At 43.0% G+C, this 23,414-nt stretch overlaps 1 protein-coding gene across 5 annotated transcripts in view; it reads right to left on the bottom strand.

Annotated features, from left to right (window-relative positions):
• The window catches only part of LOC139262934 (kelch-like protein 3), a 164,235-nt gene that overhangs the window by 100,260 nt on the left and 40,561 nt on the right, over window positions 1-23,414 (bottom strand). The gene's annotated exons all lie outside the window — the stretch shown is intronic.

The following is a 23,414-nucleotide window of genomic DNA, read 5'->3' on the forward strand; positions in this document are numbered from 1 at the left end:
TCCAAACCGAGCTAGAGAGTCAGAGCATCAGCCGGCAGAATCAGTCCCTCACCCAGACATAGGAGCTCAGCTTCAAAAGAAGCCCGGGGGCAGGGGCGGGGGGGGGGGGGGGGGGGTGAAAGCCAAATTGAAGGGATGAGAACCCTTACACTATCCAGCAGCATCAAATGAAGCCCGATCTAAGCAAGCCTATTGCACATGCCCAGACCTAGGGGTGGACCATACTAGGGCGTCAACCTTGGGGAGAGTGACAACAAAGAAGCTTGTCCTGCTGCTTTGAGCTTCTTGCAATGATACAATTTAATCATGGGGGCAATACTGACAATGCCACACCTCGTGCAAGCCTTCTGCATGATGGTGCTGCGGAGGAGACAATTAATTCGACATCATCGCACGAGGAACCTCAGAGCACATATGATGATGGGAGGAGGCCTTACCCACATCAGGTATATCGAGACAGGTGTTCATACTTGCACCCGAGTAAGGCAGACTGTATGAGTAGGCTTCGTTTCCGCAAAGAAGTTGTAACCGAGATCTGTGAGTTAATAAAAGCAGACCTGCAACATAGAAGCGTCAGGAGGACTGCTTTGTCAATTGAAGTGAAGGTTACAGCTGCACTTTCATTCTATGTATCTGGATCGTTCCAGGCCACAACTGGGGATGTGTGCATCATTTCTCAACATGTAAGGCCTATGCTTTCGTACACTTCGGTGAAGGTGGTGATGATGGTTTGGAGTTCGGCCTCCGAGTGTGCGTAGATGCAAGCATCAGCTGTGTACTGTAGTTCGATGACAGAGGATGGGACGTCCTTGGATCTAGCCTGAAGGCAGCGAATGTTGAACAGGTTCTCATTGGTTCTATAATTTAGTTCCACTCCAGCAGGCAGCTTATTGAGAGTCAGATGGAACACTGCAGCAAGGAAGATCAAGAAGCGCATTTCCTACATTAGAACAATAACTACACTCCAAAAGTACTTAATTGGTTGTAAAGTGCTTTGAGACATCCAGTGGTCATGAAAGGCGCTATATAAATTAAAGTCTTTTTCTTTTTAATTCCAGATCCATTAGCCAGGATGGTCCCCATTCAGCTTCAGAACAGCAGATGTCTTCATTAAACTCAAACCCCAAGTGAGTAGAGTTTTATTGACCGGCTAACTGGGAAATAACTACACTGTGAAACACTGACTGTCCATTGTGTGCCTAGAATTAACAGCGGTCCTACTGATAGATAAGGGTCATATTCGGTTTGCTTTAACCTTGATTATGTTAATCTTAAATCTTAATAAACTGTAGATTTTGGCCTAAGTCTGTCAGAGAGATCAGGAATGTATGGCAAGATTCTATACTATTTTCAATGCATACCTGTAAGAGGAAGATTTGGTATTAGGGGGTACCAGCGGGACAAGGGTTAAAGTGCTGGTTCCTGCAATGGCCCATAAGGAGGTAAAGACCTTTCTTCTCACGCCTTGTAAATTCCAGCACCAAGGCTCCAGAAGGTACTGTTATGGGTTGGGATACCAGATAGTATTCCAACATGGAATGTCAATAGGAGTGAACCTAAACAGACCGCTGATAAGGACGTGAGAAGAGACCCAAGATAGATTTCATGGCACCAAAGGAAATGTATAACAAATTCCAACCTAGAGATACCATTCTGGGAACGGTCTAAGATGGTCACGAGATCATGGCCTGTCAGTCAGAGCTCATGACCTGTCAATCCGGAGTAGTACTGATAAGGTAGTCCAATTAGAGAAGTAGCACTGATAAGGTAGTCCAATTAGAAATCTAGGGAGGTCTTGTCCGGGGAACAGAGGGGTTTCTGAAAGGTATAAAAGTTGTATGATTGTGCTGTTCGTGGAGCATCTCCACTCACAGGCGGCTGTGATGAGGGATGTTCCCGGACGTTCGTAATAAAGATCGTTATACTTTGCCATCCGTCTCTGTTTGCTAACTTCAAGAATTGCTACGTGGGCTGGGGCGAGCGTCGACCCTCTATATCAGTGGGCCCGCTCGTGGGAAAAGAAGCCTTCCCTCTCTCCCCTCAACATTTGGCGCTGCGAGCAGGGTACGGACTTCCTGAACGGAACAATGACCCAGCTGTTGGGGTATGTTTTAATTTACCACCTTCAAGTTAGAGCAGTGGCATTGTAAACCACAAGGGAAGGACATCTGTACAAAAGCACCATCTGTAGTGAGTCCCGGAGGGACGGAGACGGAGAACAAGGACGATCTAGGGGTGAAAGGGGGTCAAAAGGTGCATCCTAAAACGTGCGCGTAGAGGTAGCACGGCAGTGCAAGGGTACGACGCAAGGGAAGATATAGGGGAAGGTCTATTGACCCAAAGCGGTACGAGCGCACGGTGCAGGGACGAGAGAGTGAGGACATAGAGATAACGTCCCTGCCATGACGGGATATATTGACCCAAAGCGAGGCAGTACGAGTGTACGGCACCAAGGGAAGACATATAGATATAAATAACATCCTGCATACTTAACACAAATTTAAGGGAGTACCCAAGACCCTCATAGCCCGAAGAAGATAGGTAACACGGCTATTAAAAAGGCGAATAAAACCAATTGTAACTACGTAATGTCATAAAAAAGCCGATAGTGACTATCTTAAGTGACATATGGATCCAAAAATAGAGCCGGCCAAACAATTAATAAGCTTTGTTGAATGAAGAGAGACTTTTGTGAATGTCTGTCGTTGAGTGAGAGTCCTTGTGTGATTTTTTTGACTGCGGAATGAATTTTTCATGTTTCTGAAAGCCTGTTTGGAAAAATAGTGCAGCTCCACCCACTTTTCCAAACAGAGTGAAAGTTTTTTTAACCCTTTGTAGTGTTGTCCTGTATGTGGGAAGTTTTAAGACATTTTAAGTTAGAAACGCAGATGTGGATTTATTCGGATGATAAGTTACGGAGCTGGGAAATGCTCAAAGGATAGGTTTGTTGAGCAAAAGATAAAAAATACATGGTCCCGGTGGTTAAAAAATAAATAATTTATTTGACACGCTCACTTACTTGTCGAAAGAAAACACGTAATCATTGATTACATTGGATTGAAAGACATACATTTAGTCTAGGAATGAGATAAAGAATGCCTTTTAAAAAAGGCCTGTGAGGATCTCTCGCGGCTGCGGAAGTACACTCCCATTTTCCTTTGTGTAAAACTTTGACGCAAAAGCTTCTAGCTCAGTAAAAAAAGTTTTAAATAAAGATTGAAATTACAAAATTTGAATTGGGATTTTGAGATATTAAGAGAAGGCACAGCAAAATACTGAGATGGATTCAAACTAAAAAAAAATTTAATTATTAAATTAATCTCTTAAAGAAAAAAGGAGAAATAAAACTAAAAGGTTTGGAAACAATCTAGGAATACCTTCACGGATCAGGTCAAACTCCTGGGCGAGTGGCGAGCTATCTGCGAAGGTGTAAAAGGGACTTTCGAAAATGTTAAAACAGCAAGCTTTAGCAGTTTAGAAAAAGACACTGTAACGACCTTGAAACTGGAATTTGAGATAACGAAAAGCAGCCCTCAAAGCCTACGTGCTAGACTCCGTTCTAGTTGTGGAGAAAAGAAAAAGATAAAGATGCCACTTTGAAAGTAAACAAATTGAACAAATTTGAAAGAAAAAGTGTCTTCGATTGTCTGATTATTTTAAATTAACAAATTTACGGAGTCACGAGCCCTCCGTGTAAAATATAAAACCTAATTTGAAGAAAGGTGATCTGAAAAAAAAAAGACGTAACGCACTAATTAGGTGCTGGAAAAAAAAAAAAGGGGTGTTTGCGATGGAAAAAGACATAACTTACTAAATACTTGTTGATATCGGCTGTGAAAAAGATATTGGTTTAATTGGGGAAAAAAAAAGAAATTGAAGAGGTAAAAGACACTCTCCATTGATAATGATCTTAAATTACGAGAAAGTTTCACTGCAGTTTGAAAGATTTCCAAAATGGACGTTGTTTAAGCTATGCGAACTCAACACAGAAAGAAAAAACTGGGAATTAGAGAATCTTACTGAATTTTTTAATTCTTATAGAAAATGGAACTGGCACGGATGTTTAGATTTTGTGCTGAGAGAGAAATAAAACACAAGATTTGCCCAGTGAATGGGACCGTAAAATAAAACGAAATGTTGGAATGTATACAGCGTGTGTGAAAATTGGATTTCAGCAAACAAAATAGCTATTAAAAATGTGTGGTCTCGTTTTAAATCAATTTTTTTTTAAATCTTTGGCAAGTATCTGAATTAGAAGTTAAGAAAAAATTGGAGTTTAATCTAAAATGCCGTCTTTCCTGATGAGAAGACTTTTATTATGACGGCTTTACTAATGATTTCTGCTGTTTTAATGGATTCCTAATTTCTAAGCAAGTTTTGAAGGCACAAAGACCTAAAAAAGAATTTTTCGGATGATTACGCGAAGTCACGTAATGACATCAGGCTTTCTTACAAACCTGTAAAGGAGTTAACCCTTTCCATTGACAGCTGTTTTATACTGGACATTATTAATTTGGATTTCTAAATAGAATAAAAAAGACTCACCTGACAGAGGAAATGGTGCGATAGTCAGAATAAAAATAAAAACAGAACTAGCCTATGTAATAATACTCGCCTGATACAAATAAAAGAAAGATACTCAAACAAAACAAATTCAAGAGTTAAAAGCCAAGATAAATAAGCTGGAAGAGATTTTTAAAAAATGGGACCAGACGGATAGTGCAGTGCGCAGCCATAGCACCATCACCTATGGCAATAGAGCCCACGGTGGGTAAGTGTAGTCCACAAACCCAACCTAACCCTTACCTCCGATTTCACAGAGTGACCTCGACATGCATGGATAAAAGATGAGTAGACCAGAACCCAACACCTGGTGACGACCAGGCTATCTGTTTAAAATTTGCAGATAAAACACTCACCGAGATGGGACCGCAGCGACTACTTCGACTCTGGAGACTCAGGATACTGGGAACCTTAAGGCCCACGCAAGCACTGGATAATACAGATGGACGACGAGAGATATAGCACACGCAGGAAAGACACAACTACATGAACTAGCTTTGTTTAATTTAACTGCCGAAATATGCATCCCAGCAGCCAAGGACTGGAGCAAGGACAGAACTTATTTTAACGCATGGCTATGTATAGTGTATTAAAGTAAGGTTGTAATGCAGCAGGCTGCCGAAGCCATGGGCGCCAGTAGATTCCGAGCACAGAAGCTAGTTCATAGGACCAAAAGGGTAAGGGCGCAGAAATCCAACTGGATGGAATTTCAGTTCTAGAAGCTCACGCAAAACAAGCAGCCAAATCCACCCGCAAGAGAAACAGAAGGGTGGGAACAGAACGGAGCAAAAAGGGGGGTGGGACCCCAGGATGTTTAGGAAAACTGGCCAATGGGATAAAATGAAGACCAAGGGAGGTCTCTAAAATATAAGGTGTATGTCCTGAAGCGTGACATGGTTATAACACGGAGAAGCCGGTATTGATCGTGCGCAGCGCAAACAAGAAGGAATACAACCTAAAAAGGGGGGGGGGCAGATGGAGTGTGGAGGAAAGATGACAATAAAGGTCCGGCTGGGACACCAAACGCGCCCAAAGGGACCCTGGGAAGCCCTACCACTGCCCCAATAACCACCCTGGGGACAACAACTCTTCCCAGCACAACCACGCAAGTCCCCCCATAAGCCCGTCCATAAAGACTGGAGCCAAAGGGGGGCTAGTAATAAAAGAATTTAAAGAAAGGATATAATTGGGGTGCGTCAGCGACTACTTAACCTAAATCTAATGGATATCATTCTTCCTAGCTTCTGTGGGAATTAAACTATAAGTCTATACCAGAACCTGGCACAACGGATCCTCGAAGGCCCAGAATCCACTACCCTGAGATTTAATTTCAGAAAGGGACCAGGACAAGGTCGAACAAAAAGGGGAATAATGGAAACACTAGGCACGGGTTATGCGGCAGGGGTTACGACAATGAATTCCATAGACCTGTATGCAATATATGACTGGGCTAACAACTTAAAGGCGGAGTCTTGAGGGGTTTACTGGGGAGGGACTTGGATAACCAAGCCCTACAAGCGCGGTTGGGAGATGGCGCGGAAGGGGAACTGTTACAAGTGGCCCATGCATTACAGAAGCATGCCAAATTGGATTCTAGATAAAAAAATTGAATAACACATGCGAGGTACGAAGGAATAGTCACGCATGGGTGCCGAAATTCAGATGTATTACTGGGTGGGTGAATATGATCGGATTTGTGTTGTCCATACCACAGTATATATACCAGATTGATAAAAATTGGTGAAGAGAGAAACCAAACTCGGCCACGTTACCATCAGCCTGCCAGATGGGCGATTAAAGTTAACAATAGTACCAAAGGTATTGCCATAACCGACTGTTATAAAAATAACCAAGTGGTTTTGTGTCGAGGTACGCCACACGAATGACAAATGATGATTGTGGATTCCACCAGATAAACGGATGTATGCTGAGTATTACTCCTCTTGAACACGATCTTGAGACCATCGCTGCCCCGCAAGGGAACGGAGAGTGGTGCGTGAGCACGGGGGCAGCCAACTTAACCATTAAGACCAGGGGAAGAGTCACCCCCTCATTAGTGCTAACTTCTGCTTCAGACCCAAGGGAGAAATAGACATAGACGGATATCACATACATCCCGAGACAACGGAAATCATCCACGGAACAATCACGGATACCCTCCGAGAAGGGTACGAAGAGGCGGTATGGGAACCCCAAGGCAAACAGATACCGGAACTAAATGAGGAACAATTACGTTTGGTGCAAGGAATCCAGAATCAAAGACGACAGTATGTCCGGCTGATGGAAGAAATAGACAACTTACAGAGAGACACTAACGCAATGCTGGATGATCAGCCCTGGTGCTCAAAGTTGTGGGACATTGGACTTAATATTCAAATTCACCCATGGATAAGAATAATATCACATGTGCTCATAGTAATACAGGGCCTGGCTCTGATGGTCATGATTGGATTAACATGTGCACGAATTAACCAGGCCAAATGACACGGTAGAGCCCGCGCTATGATTAAGGCCAAACGGGATGAAAATTTCAGCAGTCCTACAGGAAGGACTTACCTTATATAACTCTGTGGGAAGGTTTCAGGAGGTCCCGAAGCTTGGGAGATGGCCACCCAGGTGAACGAACCTATCTGGAACTCGCCTACAGGGAGATAGTTATCAGGAAAAATGGCCAGCTTGGCGTATAGCCAAGGGCCAAAAGGGGGGATATGCAAGAGGAAAATGTAGCATTAGGGGGTACCAGCGGAACAAGGGTTAAAGTGCTGGTTCCTGAACTGGCCCATAAGAAAGTAAAGACCTTTCTTCTCACACCTTGTACATTCCAGCACCAAGGCTCCAGAAGGTACTGTTATGGGTTGGGATACCAGATAGTATTCCAACATGGAATGTCAATAGGAGTGAACCTAAACAGACCGCTGATAAGGACGTGAGAAGAGACCCAAGATAGATTTCATGGCACCAAAGGAAATGTATAACAAATTCCAACCTAGAGATACCATTCTGGGAACGGTCCAAGATGGTCACGAGATCATGGCCTGTCAGTCAGAGCTCATGACCTGTCAATCCGGAGTAGTACTGATAAGGTAGTCCAATTAGAAATCTAGGGAGGTCTTGTCCGGGAACAGAGGGGTTTTGGAAAGGTATAAAAGTTGTATGATTGTGCTGTTCGTGGAGCATCTCCACTCACAGGCGGCTGTAATGAGGGATGTTCCCGGATGTTCGTAATAAAGATCGTTATACTTTGCCATCCGTCTCTGTCGGCTAACTTCGAGAATTGCTACGTTGGCTGGGGCGAGCGTCGACCCTCTATATCAGTGGGCCCGCTCGTGGAAAAGAAGCCTTCCCTCTCTCCCCTCAACAATACCTAAATGGGAAAAAGATTTCAGTGTTCACGCAGGGGTGTTCTATCACAGATCCCTTTATGCACATTATGTTTCGGTGTAGAAACATAGAAACATAGAAAATAGGTGCAGGAGTAGGCCATTCGGCCCTTCTAGCCTGCACCGCCATTCAATGAGTTCATGGCTGAACATGCAACTTCAGTACCCCATTCCTGCTTTCTCACCATACCCCTTGATTCCCCTAGTAGTAAGGACTTCATCTAACTCCTTTTTGAATATATTCAGTGAACTGGCCTCAACAACTTTTTGTGGGAGAGAATTCCACAGGTTCACCACTCTCTGGGTGAAGAAATTCCTCCTCATCTCGGTCCTAAATGGTTTACCCCTTATCCTTAGACTGTGTCCCCTGGTTCTGGACTTCCCCAACATTGGGAACATTCTTCCTGCATCTAACCTGTCTAATGCCATCAGAATTTTAAACGTTTCTATGAGGTCCCCTCTCATTCTTCTGAACTCCAGTGAATACAAGCCCAGTTGATCCAGTCTTTCTTGATAGGTCAGTCCCGCCATCCCGGGAATCAGTCTGGTGAACCTTCGCTGCACTCCCTCAATAGCAAGAATGTCCTTCCTCAGGTTAGGAGACCAAAACTGTACACAATACTCCAGGTGTGGCCTCACCAAGGCCCTGTACAACTGTAGCAACACCTCCCTGCCCCTGTACTCAAATCCCCTCGCTATGAAGGCCAACATGCCATTTGCTTTCTTAACCACCTGCTGTACCTGCATGCCAACCTTCAATGACTGATATACCATGACACCCAGGTCTCTTTGCACCTCCCCTTTTCCTAATCTGTCACCATTCAGATAATAGTCTGTTTCTCTGTTTTTACCACCAAAGTGGATAACCTCACATTTATCCACATTATACTTCATCTGCCATGCATTTGCCCACTCACCTAACCTATCCAAGTCGCTCTGCAGCCTCATAGCATCCTCCTCACAGCTCACACTGCCACCCAACTTAGTGTCATCCGCAAATTTGGAGATACTACATTTAATCCCCTCGTCTAAATCATTAATGTACAGTGTAAACAGCTGGGGCCCCAGCACAGAACCTTGCGGTACCCCACTAGTCACTGCCTGCCATTCTGAAAAGTCCCCATTTACTCCTACTCTTTGCTTCCTAGCTGACAACCAGTTCTCAATCCATGTCAGCACACTACCCCCAATCCCATGTGCTTTAACTTTGCACATTAATCTCTTGTGTGGGACCTTGTCGAAAGCCTTCTGAAAGTCCAAATATACCACATCAACTGGTTCTCCCTTGTCCACTCTACTGGAAACATCCTCAAAAAATTCCAGAAGATTTGTCAAGCATGATTTCCCTTTCACAAATCCATGCTGACTTGGACCTATCATGTCACCTCTTTCCAAATGCGCTGCTATGACATCCTTAATAATTGATTCCATCATTTTACCCACTACCGATGTCAGGCTGACCGGTCTATAATTCCGTTTTCTCTCTCCCTCCTTTTTTAAAAAGTGGGGTTACATTGGCTACCCTCAACTCGATAGGAACTGATCCAGAGTCAATGGAATGTTGGAAAATGACTGTCAATGCATCCACTATTTCCAAGGCCACCTCCTTAAGTACTCTGGGATGCAGTCCATCAGGCCCTGGGGATTTATCGGCCTTCAATCCCATCAGTTTCCCCAATACAATTTCCCGACTAATAAGGATTTCCCTCAGTTCCTCCTCCTCACTAGACCCTCCGACCCCTTTTATATCCGGAAGGTTGTTTGTGTCCTCCTCAGTGAATACCAAACCAAAGTACTTGTTCAATTGGTCCGCCATTTCTTTGTTCCCCGTTATGACTTCCCCTGATTCTGACTGCAGGGGACTTACATTTGTCTTTACTAACCTTTTTCTCTTTACATATCTATAGAAACTTTTGCAATCCGTCTTAATGTTCCCTGCAAGCTTCTTCTCGTACTTCATTTTCCCTGCCCTAATCAAACCCTTTGTCCTCCTCTGCTGAGTTCTAAATTTCTCCCAGTCCCCGGGTTCGCTGCTATTTCTGGCCAATTTGTATGCCACTTCCTTGGCTTTAATACTATCCCTGATTTCCCTTGATAGCCACGGTTGAGCCACCTTCCCTTTTTTATTTTTACGCCAGACAGGAATGTACAATTGTTGTAGTTCATCCATGCGGTCTCTAAATGTCTGCCATTGCCCATCCACAGTCAACCCCTTCAGTATCATTCGCCAATCTATCCTAGCCAATTCACGCCTCATACCTTCAAAGTTACCCTTCTTTAAGTTCTGGACCATGGTCTCTGAATTAACTGTTTCATTCTCCATCCTAATGCAGAATTCCACCATATTATGGTCACTCTTCCCCTACGGGGCCTCGCACAACGAGATTGCTAATTAATCCTCTCTCATTACACAACACCCAGTCTAAGATGGCCTCCCCCCTAGTTGGTTCCTCGACATATTGGTCTAAAAAACCATCCCTTATGCACTCCAGGAAATCCTCCTCCACCGTATTGCTTCCAGTTTGGTTAACTGAATCGATGTGCATATTAAAGTCACCCATTATAACTGCTGCACCTTTATTGCACGCACCCCTAATTTCATGTTTGATGCCCTCCCCAACATCACTACTACTGTTTGGAGGTCTGTACACAACTCCCACTAACGCTTCTTGCCCTTTGGTATTCTGCAGCTCTACCCATATCGATTCCACATCATCCAAGCTAATGTCCTTCTGAACTATTGCCTTAATTTCCTCCTTAACCAGCAATGCTACCCCACCTCCTTTTCCTTTTATTCTATCTTTCCTGAATGTTGAATACCCCTGGATGTTGAGTTCCCAGTCCTGATCATCCTGGAGCCATGTCTCCGTAATCCCAATCACATCATATTTGTTAACATCTATTTGCACAGTTAATTCATCCACCTTATTGCGGATACTCCTTGCATTAAGACACAAAGCCTTCAGGCTTGTTTTTTTTAACACCCTTTGTCCTTTTAGAATTTTGCTGTACAGTGCCCCTTTTTGTTCTTTGCCTTGGGTTTCTCTGCCCTCCACTTTTCCTCATCTCCTTTCTGTCTTTTGCTTTTGCCTCCTTTTTGTTTCCCTCTGTCCCCCTGCCCTATTAGTTTAAATCCTCCCCAACAGCACTAGCAAACACTCCCCCTTGGACATTGGTTCCGGTCCTGCCCAGGTGCAGACCGTCCGGTTTGTACTGGTCCCACCTCCCCCAGAACCGGTCCCAATGCCCCAGGAATTTGAATCCCTCCCTGCTGCACCACTGCTCAAGCCACGTATTCATCTGCGCTATCCTGCGAGTCCTACTCTGACTATCACGTGGCACTGGTAGCAATCCCGAGATTACTACTTTTGAGGTCCTACTTTTTAATTTAGCTCCTAGCTCCTTAAATTCATTTCGTAGGACCTCATCCCTTTTTTTACCTATGTCGTTGGTACCAATGTGCACCACGACAACTGGCTGATCTCCCTCCCTTTTTAGAATGTCCTGCACCCGCTCCGAGACATCCTTGACCCTTGTATAGGTGGGCAACAGCTTTTCCCTGGAAGCAGACTTTTGTGGTGACCATGAGAAGAAATATCTAGAATGAGCCCAATTAATGACGCAGGGAACATTTAGCATCAAAGAAAATATCTGCCCTCAAGCTGGAATTGCTCCCCTTATGCAAAACTGTATTAGAACAGAAAAGCATTGCTATATAAAATGGACATCATCAGCAACTTCAGTCATTAAAAGAACTAAAGTTTTAGTAAACTTTCTAGCCCACAGGAATGCATCTGCTTCAGGACTGAATGGACAGATTGTTCCATCTCATAAACTGGATGAGTGGTTATTTAGTCTAAGAATCACAATCACCCACAATTCAGAGAGGCACAACAAAGGTCTCAACTGTAATATATGCCACTCAACACTATGAAAAACCTTTACTTTCCACATGCATACAGAATCAAAACAGTTTGGGTGCATCTGTGCATTATAAAACATTTTGAAGGTGGCAGGTGCAATGGTGGCCTTCGGGATAGGCAGCATGGTACAAGTGAAGATGTTCGAGATTGACAATTAATTGATAACATGAATGAACATCTATGGTTGGGAAAATGTTGGAGTCCATTACTAAAGCAGCAGTTACAGGACATTTGGAAAAGCATAATTCAGTCAGGCAGAGTCAGCATGGATTTATGAAGGGGAAGTCATGTTTGACAAATTTGCTGGAGTTCTTTGAGGATGTAACGAACAGGGTGGATAAAGGGGAACCAGTGGATGTGGTGTATTTGGACTTCCAGAAGGCATTTGATGAGGTGCCACATAAAAGGTTACTGCACTAGATAAAAGTTCACGGAGTTGGGGGTAATGTATTAGCATGGATAGAGGATTGACTAACTAACAGAAAACAGAGAGTTGGGATAAATGGTTCATTCTCAGGTTGGCAATCAGTAACTAGTGGGGTGACGCAGGGATCAGTGCTGGGACCCCAACTATTTACAATCTATATTAACGACTTGGATGAAGGGACCGAGTGTAACGTAGCTACGTTTGCTGACAATACAAAGATGGGAGAAAAAGCAATGTGAGGACACAAAAAACCTACAAAAGGACATAGACAGTCTAAGTGAGTAGGCAAAAATTTGGCAGATGGAGTATAAATGTTGGAAAGTGTGAGGTTATGCACTTTGGCAGAAAAAAAGTCCAAGAGCAAGTTATTATTTAAATGGAGAAAAATTGCAAAGTGCTGCAGTACAGCAGGACCTAGGGGTCCTGGTGCATGAAACACCAAAAGGTTAGTATGCAGGTACAGCAAGTGATCAGGAAGGCCAATGAAATCTTGGCCTTTATTGCAAAGGGGATGGAATATAAAAGCAGGGAAGTCTTGCTACAGTTATACAGGGTAGTGGTGAGGCCAGACCTGGAATACTGCATAGTTTTGGTTTCCATATTTAAGAAAGGATATACTTGCTTTGGAGGCAGTTCAGAGAAGGTTCACTGGGTTGATTCCGGAGACGAGGGAGTTGGCTTATGAGGAAAGGTTGAGTAGGTTGGGTCTCTACTCATTGGAATTCAGAAGAATGAGAGGTGATCTTATCGAAACATATAAGATTATGAGGGGGCTTGACAGAGGATGTTTCCACTGATAGGGGAGACTAGAACTAGGGGACATAATCTTAGAATAAGGGGCCACCCATTTAAAACTGAGATGAGGAGGAATTTCTTCTCTCAGAGAGTTGTAAATCTGTGGAATTCGCTACCTCAGAGAGCTGTGGAAGCTGTGTTATTGAATAAATTTAAGACCGAGATAGACTGTTTCTTAACCGATAAAGGAATAAGGGGTTATGGGGACCGGGCAGGGAAGTGGACCCGAGTCCATGATCAGATCAGCCAGGATCCTATTAAATGGCGGAGCAGGCTCGAGGGGCCATATGGCCTAATCCTGCTCCTATTGCTTATGTTCTTATGAGATTACAACAATCTAGTAGCCACTGTACTGCAGTGAAAGTTTTCTGAAAACCCTCTTTTTTTTAAAAAAAGCCTACATCACTTACATAAATACTACCTCTGTGAAAATAAAGCACCCAGCTAACAGTCCAGCGAGTAATTTCTAACCCTAACCCTGGACAAAAATCCTTCATGGCTAGTTTGTTGAACAAATGAGTCATTCCAGCACCCATACAATTGTTCAGCACAGCTCTTCCAGGCACATTATGGTGGTCCCAGTACTGTGGCAGCAGGTGGGCTTCTCTTCAATCTTGCATGCTCTTGTAGCACTATTACCTAACCTTCCATTATAGTGCAAGGTCGGCTCTATTGCTTTGTATAGCAGCATTATGCAAATGGAAGTGTTACCTGGTGCCAGCGGCTCTTACAGGGCTCGTGGTTCTGTTCAAGTTTAATGTTTCTAAGGGGTATAATTGGCTGGAGAAAGATCAGGTTGACAAATGGTATCCTTCCAGTTTTAACTTTAGCGGTCCTCCTGCAGGAGGAACTGGAGATAAGGAAGGTCCTTTTTGTTGTGGAAGAGAATAGCACAAAAGCAACAGGCATAGAATTAGCAGAAAATGTGAATGCTGTCTCACCCAGATGTGGAAGAAATTTGCTAATCTGAAAGATTACCGTGGTAAGTGTGCTCAGATTTTCCATCAGAAGGAGAATGCATGCACTGTAGTTCACCTACACAAAGAAAGCATGTCTACATTTTAGCACTGTGCTCTGTACTATTGTCATGTCAATGCAGCTGTCCTATGATGGATGAAAAGTGCCAAGGAACAAGAATTAATCACAAACCAACAAAATCTGCCTGCATGCTGCATGTTCACAAACTCAGATAATGTGGCTGATGGCTATAATCCTTTCCTGCTGCTGGTTGATGCAGGTTCTCATTCTCCTGCATCTGTCCCATTGCAATGATCCTATGAAGGGTAAGGTTGCTTAAGGTGCATTAGGTTACAATCATTTAAATACAGAGTCAGGCCTGTACTGCATGCCTCCTCGGATCTACCCCTCCCTCCTCCAGAAGTAGCACAAAATCAGGGTTATCCTCCAGGATGCACATTGAGCTCTGCCTAAGTAGAACCTATTACAATTCCTGTGGATTTCACTCTCAGCTGACAGATGGGATACCACTTTAAGAAAGCGTGAAACCCAAGGAAATCACGATGTGAACAATGAAATCACTGGGTTGACTACTTGATAAACTCCAGAGCAGAGTCCCCTTTAAGGAATCAGATGACTGAATAATCAACCAATCGGATGCTGGGCTCCAGCAGGGCTATTCAGTTACTGAGACCATGTTATGAGGCAAGGACCTCATAACATTTTTTTTTGAGGCCTTAATGAGCCTAGAGCACCACTTGGCAGCCCTCAACACCACAGATGCTTCCCCAAAGCATCATCCCTAGCTATGTACAATAATTTTTGGGCCCATTACCCAGTAATACGGGTAGTCTGCATCCAATGCACATCAGCATGACAGATACTAAGGATTACACTATTGGTTCCTAGATGAATTCTCATTATGAATGGCTGAATCTGTTATTTTATTTTGTGAAGAGATGTGGCAACTAAAACAGCCATCACTGGGAAAACCACAGAATGTTTTATTTTTTATTTAGTGTTCCATAAGGAGCTTTAGACAGTCCTGGAACATTTACCTGAAAAATTGTGTCTTGATTCTTTTTCAGTTAATGGAATACATTGTGTTTCAGGCACCCAGTGTCAGCATCAAACAATCTCAGCCAGGTATTAGCATGGATACATGAGGAGCAAAGCTCTCTCTGCCCTGCCCCAATAGTGTGGCCTCTCTGGTTAAATTTGACAGACTCACTCAAAGACCTTTCAGGTCTGTTTGGTTTAGAGACACACTGGATGAACTCACTGCACGATCAGGGAAACTAGTTTAACTCTTTTTCCAATTCTATTCTTTCCCCCCAAATTAACCATCCCTGTAAGAAAAATCATGCTGTTATAATTAATTCACAATAAATGGCAGTGCAATCATTAATTCTTCTAACAGATGCTTTTAACAAGGACATGGAGGACACTAGTCATTCCTGGGAAACAACATTGATGAAAGAGAGCGCGTAAAATCTTAACATGAGTTTGAACTATATAAATGAAGCCATTCCTGGGAGTTGAGATTAATTTCATATTAACCACGGTAGCACAGGATATCCCCTAGCAAACTGCTCATTTCCTTCAAGGGGATTAGAGGAAGTGCCCTGCCTGACAGTCCAGCTGTACGGGGAAAAACAAACTCGGGATTTGTTCACAACCTGGCACTCTGAATCACACTTTCAGGCTCCTACAGTTTCTGCGGTGTGTGGAGTATGAGTAAATCCCAGACCAGTCAATATTTACCCTTGCACTTGTCACTTACATTGGCTATAAAATGAGTGACAGTCAAGTTTGCTCACTTCCTGCACTGTAACTTAGCAGGAAATTTAATTTGCTGCTTTTGACAGCAAATATATTTGCGTAAACAATAATTGTTTTGGCAAAGTAAAAATTCTCAGCACATTAGGAATTCTGATTAAAGGGGGATTATGCTACAGAGAAAAGGGACAAAGGTCACATCATTTTCAATGTGACTATGTCACGTGCAAGTGACAGTAGAATATTTCAGCACAAATCAAATAACAAAGTCTGTGACAAAAACACCATAGCCCAGAAATCCTGGCCCATTTTAGGCATGGAATCATGTGTAGTCTGGGCAGTGGGAGGAATTTCGGGCAGAACCAGTTTTCAGATGGTTGCCACCCCATCCTGAATAATTTAAGAAATTCCAATGGGAAGTCAAGCACTTCTTCCATCTGTACCTTTTCCATCGTAATGTCATAATTAGAGACAGGACTAGTGGGGATGTCGAACTCACTTGAAAATCTTACTAGTTCCATCCAGTGTATAGCCAGTGATATGTATGCCTACACGGACGAGACATGCTTGCCTTACAAGTGCCATAACTGGGCCCTACAACACCGTATCCTACTGACAACCCATCACAGGCACAACAACTAAAGGAGTAGTCAACAAGTTAACTGCTGTTGAAACTTTGGTCAGAAAGGCCAATCCCTCCCCCAAAGTAGTGTCACAGTTCCCCTGCAAAACCCCAACATTCCCAAAGGTTAGGCAATCCAGTACTGCAGGAAACTACCCCTGTAATTCTAAAGAACCCACAACTGGATTTGGGACATTATAAAGGACTAGAGCAGTCGGGTATTCAGATGTATGACTCCACTGCACATCCAACGGCGGTATGCGGCTCCTGGAATTTCTGGGTTCAGTAGTTTTCTAAGACAGTGAAGCTACTTTAAATCACCAGTTCATCTTCTCAATTTCATATACAGTTGTAAAACATTAAATTAATCCACACATATTTTCCACAAAACCCTATACAGCACAATTTAGTGAAAATGTGTACCAGTGGACCAAGAAATAGATTTCATAAGCAGTTGCTACCAAGTTAATTCATCCAAATCATCTACAAAAAATGTCGTACATTCAGCAACAATACCTGTTTGAGTATCTCATCCTTTTACTTTTGTTCATAAAGGATTCCCTTTACTTAATCTATTGTACAGCAGTGAATGGACAAAACCACATTTATTTCCATTTCACAAGAATATAATAATTTTTCAGGCTGTTGGCTTCCACAGAAAGATCAGGACAGAATCACTATCTTTAAACTGATGAGTATAGTAAGCAAGGATTCTTTCTACTTCACTGAGTACAGTAGTCTCCAATGTGCAATGAATGCGCAACGCCTCGAGTCGAGAATTGATTAATTTGTAGTTACTTTGATAACAAGATAGTTCAGGAAGTCATTTTATTGTAGTAACTCCAAATATTTTTTTTAAACCTGGTGCATCACAGGATTTTTTCTTTGTCAACAAAACAGTCAGAAAGACTCGTTTGCTCGGTCTTCAATTTGTACTGACAAAAATGTCAGCACCATGGTACGGCTATACTGTACAATTACTGCTGGGAATAACTGTTTTGGCTAGCTCAACACATGATGCTATCAGTGAAATACCAGCTTATATATGGATACTACTCATTCTTCAAATCTACAGTAACAATCTGCACACCTATCTATAAAGCAGTGTCTTTGAGATGTTCCACATCAATTTGCTCATACACCAATGAATTCAATGGATCAAGAGACAAGAAAAGATGAATTTATAACTTCTGTAAAGCGCAGGCATCTTTTTTCCAGATAATAACCTTTACAATTCATTTCTTTATATCATTCTGTAAGAAATTGCTTTAAACTTATTTTACTTTCTTTTAAATAAACAGAAAAATATATATTTACTTCCTGATCACCATACAAGAATTCTGGAGCAGTTTCTCAACTAAGTAGGACAGTAACTCTATACAGAAAGATGGCTCAGGCGTAAACAGAGCATTTGACTGCTTCTTTAACTAAAGTGGATAGAAATATTCAGCAACAGCATACCCGAGAGTCTCAGAATCACAATTCAAATCTGATTAGCTGAATCAGATCATGTGACATCAAGTAGTCCAACTAAAATAAAAGAACATGTTTTTATATAGTGCCTTTCAACAAATCAAGTTGCTCCAAACCACTTTGCAGCCAATGAAGTATTTTTTTTTAAATGTGGTCACTGTTTTAATGTGGGAAAACATAACAATGTGCACACATCACTAACACAATGACCAAATTATCTGTTTCGGTGGATAAATATTGGTCAGGACACCAAGAGAACCCCACTGCATCTCTTCAAAAAGTGTCATAGGATCTTTTACGCCCATCCGAGAGGGCAGATGAGGCCTCAGTTAAACATCTCATTTGAAAGACGGCAATTCTGACAGTGCAGCACTCCCTCAGTACTGGCATTGAAGTGTCAGCCGAGATTATGTGCTCAAGTGCCTGGGGTGGAGCTTGAACCCATGACCTCTGACTCAGAAATGAGTGCGCTACCACTGAGCCAGGAATGTAGTCTCAAGCAAAGTCTTCCACACTATAAGAACTAGATTGAAGTAAAGAATTGGAGATTATTTCAAAAAGGTTTCGCCATTGTAAACTACAAATCCCACCAGACTTGGGACCAGCGCAAACCATTATTTGAAAAATGCACTTTGGTTGCTCTAGCAAAATTCAGTCTAATGCTGATGATCTTAAGAGTATTTGTAAATTGAATACAAGTTCAACATTAAGTAAATCAGTTCAATGTAAGGGCACAGTTTTTAAATCAGGTAAGTTTGCTAATTTATCAAAACAAGTTGGAGATTTCATACCACACTTATATTTTTTTAATTTTCACACGCTGCAGTTCATGCTAAAATTCTGGCATGAAATTCTTCTTAATATATCAGTGTTGGATAATTTTGCGTGTGGTGATGCAGTACTACCTCCACAAAATTGTAGGATAGTGGTCCCAATACAATCCCAGATTTATTGAAATGTCAGACGGTGGCAGTCTGCAGCTGATGTTGCTACTCTGTGTGACCCATAATCTGCAGCAGGCATCTGTCCAATTTCAACATCTGTTACTCAATGGTTTACTGCTGAACTTTTAAAAATGAACAGTTATCTGGCGCAACGTCGTTTCCTGAATGATAGGGAAATAAAATGCAATACATAAACACAATCTTTTCACTGCGGCTGTTCATGCACTGGAGCCCACATGAACTCACTCAACACCAACTAAAAGTGCCCAGTATAACGGATTACCTGCAAAAGGAATGTCATCATAGACTACAGTCAGTGATCAGCACAATAGTATATTTCAAAATTACATTTTAGTTTATGAATTTTCCATTCAAGGTGAGGACGTTGGTACTATTTGAACATTCCCATCCAGGCATTCAGTATCACCATTAAGAACTCCCGAGTCAAATATAGCACCGATAAACGCACCAACAATGTGCTCAGACCCAAACTCTGAGGAACTCCCCCCCTGGACTGGTATGTTATTTTTTTCTACTTTGAGCTGTGTTCCTATGCTCAACAGCTACTGGATCAAGATTGCTCAAGCTTATTTCACATTTGACCCCTACAGCCAATAAACACAGGGGATTTTCACCAGAGTCGCATATGCAAGGTGCCGAATGCCAGTTACAGGCGGGCACCCTAGAGCTAAAAGTCTCCTGCTTCCAAATTGGCAGCAATCACAAATCTGGGGTAGATCATGCGTGGAGGTCACGACCGAAAAGTAATTCCCCGTTTACTTTATGTTATGTCCAAAAAACTGATGAAACAACATTGATTTTCAGCCCGTTGAACATAAACATAAGAATTAGGAACAGAAGCAGGCCATCTAGCCCCTCGAGCCTGCTCCGCCATTCAAAAAGATCATGACTGATCTGGCCGTGGACTCAGCTCCACTTACCCGCCCGCTCCCCGTAACCCTTAATTCCCTTATTGGTTAAAAATCTATCTATCTGTGATTTGAATACATTCAATGAGCTAGCCTCAACTGCTTCCTTGGGCAGTGAATCCCACAGATTCACAACCCTCTGGGAGAAGAAATTCCTTCTCAACTCGGTTTTAAATTGGCTCCCGCGTATTTTGAGGCTGTGCCCTAGTTCGAGTCTCCCCGACCAGTGGAAACAACCTCTCTGCCTCTATCTTGTCTATCCCTTTCATTATTTTAAATGTTTCTATAAGATCATCCCTCATCCTTCTGAACTCCAACGAGTAAAGACCCAGTCTACTCAATCCATCATCATAAGGTAACCGCCTCATCTCCAGAATCAGCCTAGTGAATCGTCTCTGTACCCCCTCCAAAGCTAGTATATCCTTCCTTAAGTAAGGTGACCAAAACTGCACGCAGTACTCCAGGTGCGGCCTCACCAATACCCTGTACAGTTGCAGCAGGACCTCCCTGCATTTGTACTCCAACCCTCTCGCAATGAAGGCCAACATTCCATTCGCCTTCCTGATTACCTGCTGCACCTGCAAACTAACTTTTTGGGATTCATGCACAAGGACCCCCCAGGTCCCTCTGCACCGCAGCATGTTGTAATTTCTCCCCATTCAAATAATATTCCCTTTTACTGTTTTTTTTTCCCCAAGGTGGATGACCTCACATTTTCCGACATTGTATTCCATCTGCCAAACCTTAGCCCATTCGCTTCACCTACCTAAGTCTCTTTGCAGCCTCTCTGTGTCCTCTACACAACCCGCTTTCCCACTAATCTTTGTGTCATCTGCAAATTTTGTGACACTACACTCTGTCCCCTCTTCCAGGTCATCTATGTATATTGTAAACAGTTGTGGTCCCAGCAATGATCCCTGTGGCACACCACTAACCACCGATTTCCAACCCGAAAAGGACCCATTTATCCCGACTCTCTGCTTTCTGTTAGCCAGCCAATTCTCGATCCATGCTACTACATTTCCTCTGACTCCGTGCAACTTTATCTTCTGCAGTAACCTTTTGTGTGGCACCTTATTGAATGTCTTTTGGAAATCTAAATACACCACACCCATCAGTACACCTATATCCACCATGCTCGTTATATCCTCAAAGAATTCCAGTAAATTAGTTAAACATGATTTCCCCTTCATGAATCCATGTTGCGTCTGCTTGATTGCACTATTCCGATCTAGATGTTTCGCTATTTCCTCCTTAATGATAGCTTCAAGCATTTTCCCCACTACAAATGTTAAACTAACCGGCCAATAGTTACCTGCCTTTTGTCTGCCCCCTTTTTTAAACAGAGGCGTTACATTAGCTGCTTTCCAATCCGCTGGTACCTTGCCAGAGTCCAGAGAATTTTGGTAGATTATAACGAATGCATCTGCTATAACTTCCGCCATCTCTTTTAATACCCTGGGATGCATTTCATCAGGACCAGGGGACTTGTCTACCTTGAGTCCCATTAGCCTGTCCAGCACTACCCCCCTAGTGATAGTGATTGTCTCAAGGTCCTCCCTTCCCACACTCCCGTGACCAGCAATTTTTTGAGTCCTCCACTCTCCCCATTGCAATAAGTAAACATGAAACAAAAGTGCTGCTAAACCCTCATCCATGCCTTTGTTACCTCCAGAATTATTTATTCTAATGCTTTCCTGGCTGGCCTCCCATCTTCCACCCTCCATAAATTTCAGCTCATTCAAAAATTATGTTGCCCGTATCCTAACTTGCACCAAGTCTCGTTCACCATCACCCCTGTGCCAGCTAACCTACATTGAATTTAAAATTCTCATTCTAGTGATCAAATCCCTCTATGGCCTCGTCCCCCCTCCTTTCTGCAACCTCCTCCAGCCCTACAACCCTTGGTGATCTCAGTGTTCCTCCAATTCTGGCCACCTGTGCATCCCCGAATTCCATCGATACCCACCTGTGCCTTCAGCTGCCTAGGCCCCTAGCTCTGGAGTTCCCTCCCTAAACCTCTCCTCCTCTGTACTTTCTTTAAGACGCTCCTTAACACCTACCTCACCTGATCACAATATCTCAGAGACTCGGTCAAATTTTGTCTGCTAATCTTCCAGTGAAGTGCCTTGGGACGTAATACTACGATAATGTATATAAATGCAAGTTGTTGTTGTTATACACAGACAACACTAAGGGTCCCAAACAGTCTGTATACTCCCGTATGACTTGTCAGAACTAACGCCACTATACTATTGGGGATATAAAATTACAAAATAAACAAATGTAACTTTTTGAAACTAGTGAGAGTTTTGTTAGATAGTCTTCAAGGGATTTAGAGGGTGAAATGTTCAGATCTAAACCATAATTCAACTACAGTTGATTCATTTTTTTCAGAATTCCAATGCCTCAAGCTCGATTATTTTCCAGAATTGTGCCCATTTGTTCCAACGATACATTCCAAATTCACGTTTGAAGGAAATACCGCATCTGTTTTAGCCCATATCAGTGCACTGTACAATAATGTAAGCCCTGAAAAGCTGCAAGCCTGCGACACTGGTAATTATGCCAAAATCATGACTAACAGGAACATCCGCCACTGACCTCAGCTGCCATTCCGTGCTCAGGGAGAGGTTCCATCTTTCACATGCTGATGACGGATGATCACAACAAGTGGGGCACATTTTGGGTGCCCACCTGCCCTAATAAGCCAAAAATCCAGCAACTGCTACTGTTGCTTGGGGAGGGCATTGACCTCCTCCCTCCTGGAAAGAATATAGTTGTGCCTCCAGCGGTCTTTTTGTAAAACAGACATATTTAAACAAAACAAATATATCTTCCCGTTTAAGAGGTCCATGTCGGGATAATAGCCTGCACCTAGGACTGGCAACTCTATTGGACGTAGTCCTGGAGGTTTTATCACATGACCTCCTACCTCCAACTACCCCACCCCCACCATTGGTCCCCAACATATCCATCCTCGCAAAGCACCCCATCCCCACTCCAGGACAGCAAACAGGCTCTTCATTATCCGATTGGGTGATTCTTGACTGTCTTCCTACCCATCTCCAATATAATAAACAAAAGTGTTCAAAGAAAATGGGGGAAACATTTTTTCTTAAATCATACAATTCTTTTTTTTTTTAAAAGTACACCAATGATTTTTCTCTGGGGTTTGCTTGCAGAAGTGTCCAGAGATTAATCTTTAATTCCTGGAGACTCCAAGACAACGTTCCCTCTAAGCTGTGCATCTGCAGTCCCGCACAGCCCCGGATCGACTTTTTAAATGTGAAATTTCACGTATGCGTGAAACTTTGAATGGGTCGCCCAGCCCGTTAAAGGGGCCGTGCACCCAAAAAGAATTAGGGGGACATTGCTCCAGGAAAATCCTGAAGGGTTGGCAACCTTAACTGCACCCTCTATGTGAGGCTCACAAGTATTCTTTGGCAGGCAGATACGCCTTTTCTCAACAGGATTACCAGTCCCCACCAACTGAAAGGCTGGGGTCAAGGGAACTCCGACATTGGGACTGCCTGTCTCTGGCCTCGTCATTTCAGAGGCCACTAGTATTGTAAAGAATGAGTGGAGGCTTCACCCTTTCCCCAACGCAAGGCAATCTCAG

The sequence above is a fragment of the Pristiophorus japonicus genome, chromosome 4 (genome assembly GCF_044704955.1).
Source record: "Pristiophorus japonicus isolate sPriJap1 chromosome 4, sPriJap1.hap1, whole genome shotgun sequence".
Taxonomy (NCBI): Eukaryota; Metazoa; Chordata; class Chondrichthyes; family Pristiophoridae; genus Pristiophorus; species Pristiophorus japonicus.